This window comes from Giraffa tippelskirchi, chromosome 3 (genome assembly GCF_054371585.1).
Source record: "Giraffa tippelskirchi isolate mGirTip1 chromosome 3, T2T-mGirTip1v1.2.pri, whole genome shotgun sequence".
In the NCBI taxonomy this organism is placed as follows: domain Eukaryota; kingdom Metazoa; phylum Chordata; class Mammalia; order Artiodactyla; family Giraffidae; genus Giraffa; species Giraffa tippelskirchi.
The window spans coordinates 162,197,547-162,207,033 of NC_137277.1; positions in this window are offsets into that span (position 1 = coordinate 162,197,547).

A 9,487-nucleotide genomic window follows, 5' to 3' on the forward strand; every position below is an offset into this window, starting at 1 on the left:
GAGCCTGTATAAAATTACAGTTTAGTAACTATTAAGTTATTTTAAAATTTCCATAATGTCAAGCAGCCTAAGGAAGGAAAGAAACCGAAGGATTTAATATTTATAGGTCTTTTGAGACAAACAAACCACTTATAATTAAAATGAACTTGGATGTATTTTCTAGGGTTTGCTAGTTTGAAGAGGAAGTTTTAATTTAGTATTTTCATTAATAATAAAATTATTTTTACCAGGTATAAAAACAATTCTTTTGTAGTATTAATTCATTCTTTGAAATATATTTAATTGAATAAGGTTTTGTTTATGAAGCATTTCTCAAACTTAGGGTGTGTAGGTCTCTTGACCACATTTTCAGACTCTTCTTTTTCAAGAATTTTTTTTTTCTCTTTAAAAAGGTCAGTACAGGAGGAACGTATTAAATACACTGTCAAAACCCTGGACTTTCTAATTGAGTAGTAAAAGCAATGAAGACACATACTGGTAGCCCCCCAGAGTAAGTCAAAAGGTTACACTGATGCAGGGAGATGCCCTCATGGCTCCACCACTGGGCGGAGCCAATGGATTGCTCAGGGGAGGTATGACTTAAAAAGGAGCCAGTATGAGAAGGGCTCGTCTCTGATGAGGGAGCTATGGGTGTGCACATGTGCACACGAAATGGTGTAATTTGTTAAGATTACAAAGGCCAGGGTTACAGGGTTGATGTGGGTCTTCACTTCTCTTTCCTGATGTTCTTTTTTCTAAGTCTTTCTTCCCTCCCAATCCACTATTCCTTAACTCATCAACTCAAGGCTGTTCTGCTCGTAAATTTCCCTGCTTTCGTTTTTAAGTTGTGACTAGCAGCAGGAGAGTTTTATCAGGAATACCTAACACGTGACCTTGCTGTGATCCTGACTGTTGACCTGTGTAAGCTCATGTAATCCTCGAGGCAGCCTGTACCAAGTGACTATGGGACCATATTTTCCAGTGCTCTCCTGGACTTGACTCCTGTTTACCTTTCCAGTCTTATCTGTGTTCATGTTCTGTTTCCACTCTAAGCACTGAACTTGCATCGTGCTTGAAGATCATAGCAAGTATTCGTCACGCCCTCTCTGTTGTTGACTCTCCTTTGCTCCCGCGTTGTCTCCCTTTCTCTTCTCACCAGACTCATGGGATTAATACAGTTCTTTCCTCCATTTCCCAGACAAGGAAAAAGCAGCTTAGAAAAGTTAAATGTTATGTCTAAGGTCACACACTTCAGAGAGAGATAGGAATGTGGAAAAAGGATGAACTTTGGACCTAGAAGTTTTGTTTTCCAGCTTTAGCTCTGTTATTTTAGTGACTTGAACTTCAGAGAAAACTTACTGTCTTTACAGATAAAAAGATTGAGGTTTCCTGAGCATGACGCACCATGAGGGATTTTGGTGATGGGAGGGCCGACACAGGCCTGAGACAAAGGCATAAAGTTAGGGAGGGAACAACAGAATGGAAAGGAAAGGAGGTTTTCAAGAAGTAATGTTAATAAAGTGCGAACAGGACTCCACTGATTAGGTCGAGGGCACATTCCAAGCTTCGGACTCTGGACTGTGGGCATATCGTGTTTGATGCAGGAAGGTGAGTGTAAGGATGGACAGCAGAGGGAGCTCTTGGTAAGTTTTGCTCATCAAGCCTGGACTCAGAAGGAGACAATGAGAAAGTGCTGTCTTCTCTGGTGCTCCTTCACCACAAGCTTATTTCTCCCCATTTTTCACTCAGTGCCCTATATCATTTCCCAGACAGAAGTGCCTACGCAGTGCCGCTTTGTGCCTCCTCTCACGAGGCCCTGTACGGTTGTGGCTTTACTCCTCCTCACTAGATAGGGAAACCAAGCCCACGGGACTTGACTCACTGCCCCCAGTTCAGTCACACACCGGTAAGCAGCTGAGTCAGGATTCTCGTTCTCAGGGTTCTCTGGATTTCTAAAGTTTGGCCTCCTCATCCCCAAGTCACTTTTCTGTGCCCCTGAATGTTTTATAGGCCTGTATTCCTTCTCTGCAAATGCAGCCCTGGGTACTAAGAGGGTTAAAAGGACACTCCCAGAGTAGCATAGTTTTAGTCAGTTCAGTTCAGTTCAGTCGCTCAGTTGTGTCCGACTCTTTGCGACCCCATGAATTGCAGTAGGGACATTTAAAAACACAGTGCTTTAAACTCAAAGGCGCCGGTTACCCTGTAGCCGGCAAGCCTATAGGAGAAGAATGTGGAGGGTGGTAAAGGCAATGGTGGTACCTAGGGAGTGGATTTGGGGGCATTAAACTCTCCTCATAATTTCCACTTGCCTTCTCTTTTTTATAAACAGCTGACACTATCTCAGTCTTTTGTCTGAATCTGCAAATACAGCTTCAGAACTCTACCGTGGCTGCCCCTTTCCCTCAGCTCCACCGAGGTGGCCTGTCCTGGCCTTCCTCCTGTGAGTGATGGTGGGTTACCTCACTAGGGGAAGGACCCCCAAAAGGAATGAGCTCCATCTTCACATCTTTAATTGATACAAAATAAAGATGCCTGTCTTCTCCCCTTCCTTTTCTGGGACCCCGCTGGGCTGCTGGCCTGGAACCAAGGCCCGGTAGGGAGTGGGGGAGGGGCCCAGCAAAGACCTGGTGACAGGCTGATTGATGGGTTCCCAGCCTCTGCTGGCCCTCCCGCCCACTCCTGCAGGCTCTGGCCCAGGTCCACCCTCCGGCTGCCTGAGGGGTCTGCTTTTCTTTTCTTTGAGTCAGCACCAATGAGTCAGGGCCAAGATCAGCTGGGGGTAGGGGGCAGTACCCCAGGATGCTCCCCTGCAGGGAAGGGAGTGAGCACTTAGTTGCCCAAAAGAAGGAGTGGTGAGGAGCAGCTGAATGGGGGGCACTGGGGTTGTGATCAGAGGAGCCTGAGCAGAGGGTGGATTTGTTGATGTTACTGACCATCAGCGGTTGGTAGAACACTTTCTTGTAGAAAAACAGGGATTACTCAAATCATATTGCTTGGGGCCCTTAAAAAATCCAGGTTGTCCCTCTCTTACTTCAGCTCTACTCTTTTAGAGATGCCAAAATGGAAACCAAATATCCATGAACTCAGCTAACAGGTGAGGTGAAGGCAGGTGAGTGAAATTCTCATATACACGCCAGCCCTTTGCCAGAGCTGCTGAGGGTCAAAACAAAGTGGCTGGTGACATGGCGGATGTTTGGCGGCATCCATCTGTACTCCCGCTCCACAGGCAGTACACATTGGTAGTGGAGACAGGAGGAGAGTTACATGTGGCTGGAAAGTAGACAGAGGGACAGAAATTGAGTCACTAGCCTTCCAATACGGAGAAGGCAATGGCAACCCACTCCAGTACTCTTGCCTGGAAAATCCCATGGATGGAGGAGCCTGGTAGGCTGCAGTCCATGGGGTCGCTAGGAGTCAGACACGACTGAGTGACTTCCCTTTCACTTTTCATTTTCATGCATTGGAGAAGGAAATGGCAACCCACTCCAGTGTTCTTGCCTGGAGACTCCCAGGGACGGGGGAGCCTGGTGGGCTGCTGTCTATGGGGTTGCACAGAGTCAGACACGACTGAAGTGACTTAGCAGCAGCAGCAGCAGCCTTCCAATAACACTTAGGGAAGACAGAGTGTATGGGAAGCGGTAAACCAATGTTGCTGTTCTTGCTAATGGTCAAGCAAGACAGCTATGCCAATATGGTCCCAGAACCACAGACCTCATGGCATCTTAGACTCACACTGCTAGGAGCGCATCCTAAGAGTTTGTCTCCTCCAACTCCATCATTTCAAAGAGACGTAGGTGCAGATTCAGAGAAGCGAAGTGGCTTGCCCGCAGTCATGATGACAGAGCCAGGAGTCTAATTCAGGGCTCCGTCCCTGACGAGAACCCAAGATTGAATCTGCAAGAGCCTTGCAAGGAGCTCAGGGTTGTTCAGGGCGCAGGTTAATGGGAGAGAGCTTCATTACTGCCCTCGAGCTGAGAGGCTCTGGAGGGGCCCTTGGTTTGGCATTTCTGTCCCTCTGAAGGAACCAGCTTCTTTTCAGGCCAACTGGACTCGAGCTTTTATCACCCTCTAGAGCTAGGTCATCGGGAGAGAGGACCACAGAGAATGGAAATGTCTTCTCAAAATAGCAGAAGAAGGGAGATGGATGCAGGTTCCTTGCAGGGTCTAACTGAGCTCAAGATACAGGAAGTCTGTGTTTTCCACCAGTGTCCTTCTATGAAAGGAGCTGGCCTTCCACTCATGCCTTCCTCCTTTCTTAGGGGGCTGAGGTGTGCCTGTTGTGAGGTTTATTAGGATTAAATCAACCAAATACCCTGTGACCTGAAGCAGCAGACCTGAATCCAGAGCCACACGATGAGCACACACACACCCCTTCATCCCCACCTCCCCCAAGGGAAGCCCCCCCCGGCTGCCACTTCTCCGGTGAGCTATTTCCACGTATATATAAAAGTCTCCTGGCAGGAGCAGGAAGGCTTTCTGCCTTGGCAGCACATTTCTCATGCAGCAAGACTGTGACTTTGGAAAATAACTGGAGTGGACCCTGCCCCTGGGGGGAGGCGCATCCTCCTCTGCAGACCGGGGCACCCTCCCGCACTCCACCCCACACCCCCATGCCTCTGCTGCCTTTCTCCAAGACGTTCAAAGCACGGCACAAATGATGTCTTAAACCTACAAGATAAGGGCAATGGTGGAAATGGGTCTTGGTTTCAAAATTGAAGACCTAGGGCAGTTGTTACCATATGGCAATGTCACAGAGCCTTCATGGGTCCCAGACAGACTGGATCTTAGAGATGAACCCACAGACATAGCACAGAAGTCAGGAGACCAGACTCTGGTGCCAGATTATTTGCATTCCATCGTTAAACTAGTCTCAGTATTTTATATTCTTGGGCGAGTTTCCTAACCTCTAGGCCTCTGCTCCTTTGTATAAAGAGGATGATAACACCTACTTCACTGGGTTGTTGTAAGGATAAAATGGGATACTTTTTCAAAGAACAGGCTGACACATAATAAACATTTAATTAACAATTGATATTATGTTATTTTTCTTTCTCTTATTTTACAGACATGGGAACTGAGACCCACAGAGGTGTATGTTAAGAAATATATTTTCTGGGTCTTCCCTGGCAGTCCAATGGTTAGGGCTCAGCATTCTCACCAGTTAGGTCCCTGGTTGGGGAACTAAGATCCTGTAAGCTGTGCAACATGGCCAGAAAGGAAGAACAAAGAATTATATTTCTTAAAATCACAAAATGAGCCTAGTTGTGTGTGAACATTTTCACTGATTAAAAAAGGGGAGCATGTGGGCATCTGCATACGAGCTAAGAAAGGCCAGGTTACATGGCAGCAACAACTTCTAAATGCCAGTGCTTATGGCAAAAACATATTCATTTCTTGCCCACACTCTGTATCCGTTGTGGGTCAGTTGGTGCTCTGCTTCTATCATTATCTTCTTTGTTCTGGGACCTGCTCTTACAATATAGCCTCCCTCTAGGGGTGAGTCCGATCACCTCTGCCCACAGTTCTTGGCCAGAGTAAGTCACATGGCCATATGGAGTTCCACAATGTGGGTAGGCATAACCCCCTTATAGGAGATGACCAAATATGGGTAAAGAGTAGCATAGTATATGATGATTTCCTACATAAACAAATACAATCTTAGTGTGAGTGGTCCTCTGACATGAGCTAATTGTAACACCTGCTTCCAAGTGTGAAAATTGGTATGAAAAACTAAGAGACATGTCCACAGCATTAAAAGGAGCACCTCTTGATGTCCTATTCCTTGAAATAATTTCTAAAAATCCCTAAACCACGGATGAGAACAAAATCTCCATTCCTTGAAAACCAGCCACATACATCATGTGGCTCATCCCAGGAGGAAAGGGTCCTTGTACTAGAACATCACAGAGGGTCTTGTCTCTCTTCCATCCCAAAGTGTTTATCGGCCTGTCCCATCCTATTCATTGAACAAAATGGTTCATTTCATTAATCACGGCTGATTTAGTGCCAGTCACTGGTCTAGATGGTGGAAATGCAAAAGAGAAGCAGACACAGCCCTTGTCCTTAGGAAGAGAGCAAACTCCTTGCTAGTGGGGGAAAGACTAGCAGTGAGGTCGACAAATAGAATATAAAGTAAGTGCTGGTCTGGTCTGGGATCTGTGGAACCACAACGAGGTTCACTTAATCCAGCCTGGGGGTGTCAGAAAAGTTCACTATGGGAAAACTGATGTGGCTGGAATTTCTTTCTTAAGGAGGGGTAGGAGTTATGCAACTGGTTGAGGTTGTGAAATGATACTGGGGACAAAGTGTGACATTCTCTAAGAAGCAAGCATTCAGACTTCCTAGCGTGCCTCATTTATTAGCAAGCATCTTTTCTGAGTGCTGGGCATTAACAGTATACTGGGTAGTTAATGACCAACCACAGCCCATCCCCTCTGGGGCTTAACCAATGCAGAGGGTCTGAAAGGATGGGTCTGGGGTTGCCCAAAAGTGCAAACTTATGAGACTCACCCCAGAATCTCTAGGTATGGAACCCAGAAACTGGCATTTTAAATAAGAGCCTGTGATATTTTTATCACACTTGGGTTTCTGTTTAAAAGGCAGTCATAATATTGATAAACATGGAGAGGACCCAGGGAGAACGTGATGAGTGTGTTGAATGAAGAAATACATTGGAGTAAAAAATATTTGTGTTACCTGTGAGTCAGGGGCCAATGCCCTTTGAGGTATAGTGCAAAGGTTAGAGAACTTGGCATTTCTTTGTCAAGGCTGCTGTTGACTTCCGTCCAGGACTGTCTCTCCAAGTTTGCTCTCGTATGCTAACTATTTTTTCAATTTCTGTTGCCTTTTTATCTCTTCCAGTAAAACAATTTAATGGCAGATTCTGGTACTTACTTTGTGTACAGCAGCCAATTAGGGGTAAAGGTGATCAGTGAATGAGGAATAATGATGGCTTAGAGTTGACAAAGAATTTATATGATCTCATTTGATCTTCCCTGGTGGCTCAGATGGTAAAGAGACCTGGGTTCAATCTCTGACTTGGGAAAATCCCCAGGAGAAGGGACTGGCCACCCACTCCAGTATTCCTGCCTGGAGAATTCCATGGACAGAGGAGCCTGGTGTGTTATGGTCCATGGGGTGGAAAAGAGTTGGACACAACTGAACACTGATACTTTCACTTTCTTTCATTTGATTTTCACCTAATTCTGAGAAGGTAGGCCTCTTATAGCCTCATTTTGCAATTGGGGGAACAGTTTGGAGAGAATAGGCCATCTGCCCAAGGTCACATAAGGTAGCTGGTAAGCCAGTAGTCATGTACAGATGTGAGAATTGGACCGTAAATAAAGCTGAGTGCCAAAGAATTGATGCTTTTGAACTGTGGTGCTGGAGAAGACTCTTGAGAGTCCCTTGGGCTGCAAGGAGTCAAACCAGTCAATCCTAAAGGCAATCAATCCTGAATATTCATTAGAAGGACTGATGCTGAAGCTGAAGCTCCAATACTTTGGCCACCTGATTTGAAGAGCCGACTCATTGGAAAAGACCCTGATGCTGGGAAAGATTGAGGGCAGGAGGAGCAGGGGGCAACAGAGGATGAGATAGTTGGATGGTATCATTGACTCAATGGACATGAGTTTGAGCAAACTCCAGGAGATAGTGAAGGACAGGGAAGCCTGGCATGCTGCAGTCCATGGGGTTGCAAAGAGTCAGACATGACTGAGCGACTGAACAACAACCCAGCTGTGCTGATAAATGATGAACTTTGAGAATGTAGTCTTTGGAATTATTTCCTTGACTCTAAAGACCCTGGTGAATGGTTTACCTCATTAATAACTAGACTGTCTCTGGCTTTTCTTCAGGAAAGCCCCCATGAACCCCACCCTGATCACCTGAACCCCCGTTTGAATCCTGGCATGCTTTAATACTGCTAGGTCAGCAAGAATGAGTGTGAGAGGGAGAGAAAGAAGATCAAAGAGAATATGGAGGCCTCCTTCTTCCACTCAGCAAGCTGTCTGGAGTGTGCTGGACCAACTTTGGCAAAATTATAAAGGAGTTTTCTATGGCTTACAGTCCCCACCTCCCTTCTGCTATTTCCCAGACCCCTGTGGCCTTGCCTCTCTTTTAGCTCAGTGGGCTCCTATCTATCACAAAGGGATTGGGAACTCTCTTAATATGAAAGAATTAGGCAGTTAGTGTGTTACTCTCCCCAGCGGCACATTTGTGGTTTGAGTGTAAGACCAAGGAACAGATAAATAAGGGAAGCGACTTGGCTGGGAAGAAATTACTGTTGTCAGTCATTCTGGAGAATCCCAGAGAGTGGTTTGCTGACCTCTGGTGAGAGGAGGGCAAGCCTTAGACCCAAGGACCCTGGAGAATCTCCTTACCTTCCCCATCATGACCCTGAGATATAGAACCAGCAATAGGAGATGGTGTTGCCTCTGGAAAACTGGGCTAGATTTCCAGCTCTACCAAATGCTCCACCCCTGTCATGTTCAGTTCCCTGTGTTGAGTGGATAAAAGGCCTGCCCTGCCTGCACACCTCACAGGGTAGATGTGAGACTCAAAGTACAGAGGATGTGTCAAGCTAAGCTGGTGCCAGCTGCATGGTAGGAAAGTGCCATGGGGGAGTGGGGTGGAGCCAGAGCGGAGACGTAGAGGCCCTGAGGACGATGCTTTTAGAATGACCACTCTGAGTCCCATGGAGTGTTTTCTTCCTTGGCTGCACCATGTGGTTTGTGGGTTTTAGGTCCACGACGAGGGACTGAACCTGGGCCCTCAGCAATGAAAACATGGAATCCTAACCCCTAGTCCTCCAAGGAATTCCCCAGCGGAGGGTTTTTCACCTTAGTCCATGGTGATTATGAGAACATGTCACCCGAAAACCTGAAATAGCAGTCAGAAGTCAGGTAATAAGGCCGTGAAGGGGACTGGTACAAAGGGTAGGCTGGAGCGAGACCATCTGGGCTTTTCCTGACCCTAGCTGTTTGGCAGGTATTTAATTTGGAAGATATTTAATTTCTCCAAACCTCAGTTTCCCCGTCTGTAAAATGGAGATAATGACAAACCCAAACTCAGGGTGTTGCTCTGAGATTGAAATGAGACAGGAATGGAGTGCTCAGCAAAATACCCGGCACAAGAAAGAAGCCCATGAGTGTTAGCTGTTGATGCTATTTTCTTGTATTTACATGAAGTAAGCTAAGGCCAATGCTTTCTGGGACCTCAGAGAATACAGGCTAAGCACCAAGCAAGTACAGGCTCTAATTAAATGGGTAGAAGATACCGTCGATGGAAAATGTGTTGACACTTGTACATACCAAGGAGAGTAAAATGCATGTCTGATCGGGTGCCCCGGTCTCCTGTGTGCTTTCTGAGGTATAGGAGTAAGAGCGTTTACATAGCTGTGCCTGTGGGGCCACATCCTATAAAAAACAGACCGATCCAGACTCCGTGTCTTGCCCTGCAGTCATTTCTTGGGTCCCTAAAGAGCAGAGAGGTTGTGGCTCTATGAGCA